This window comes from Triticum dicoccoides, chromosome 5B (genome assembly GCF_002162155.2).
Source record: "Triticum dicoccoides isolate Atlit2015 ecotype Zavitan chromosome 5B, WEW_v2.0, whole genome shotgun sequence".
NCBI classification, from domain to species: Eukaryota; Viridiplantae; Streptophyta; class Magnoliopsida; order Poales; family Poaceae; genus Triticum; species Triticum dicoccoides.
Genome location: NC_041389.1, coordinates 556,086,369 through 556,086,970, shown reverse-complemented (window position 1 = coordinate 556,086,970; position 602 = coordinate 556,086,369).

The window sequence follows — 602 nt, the reverse complement described above, 5'->3', positions numbered from 1 at the left end:
TTTACTAAAAATAAACTAGTTCTATATATTAATTCAACTAGTTCAACTAAACATTTACTAAAAATAAACTAGTTATATTAATTCAATTAATTCAACTAAGCATTTATTAAAAATAAACTAGTTCTATATATTAATTCAACTAGTTCAACTAAGCATTATATTTACTAAAAATAAACTAGTTATTATATTAATTCAACTAGTTCAACTAAGCATTTACATTAACATATTTCTAATTCATCGATGATAACATTTCTAACATTCTAAAAATAACTAGATAGTTCTAATTCATCTAAACATTAGAAAACAGAAAATAAGTAAAAAAATATGTGTGTGTGTAGTGTGTGTGTATATGTGTGTACATACATGTGTAGTGTATGTGTAGTGTGTGTGTGTTTGTGTGTGTTTGTGTGTGTAGTGTGTGTGTGTATGTGTCTGTGTGTATGTGTGTGTGTGTGTATGGAGCGGGCCGGGCGCGTACGGGCAGGCGGCGACGACGGGCGGCGGGGGCCGGTGACGGCGACGAGATGGGCGGTGGCGGCCGGGGACGTCGACGAGACGGGCGGCGGGGGCGCGCGACGACGACGACAACGGGCGGCGGGGGC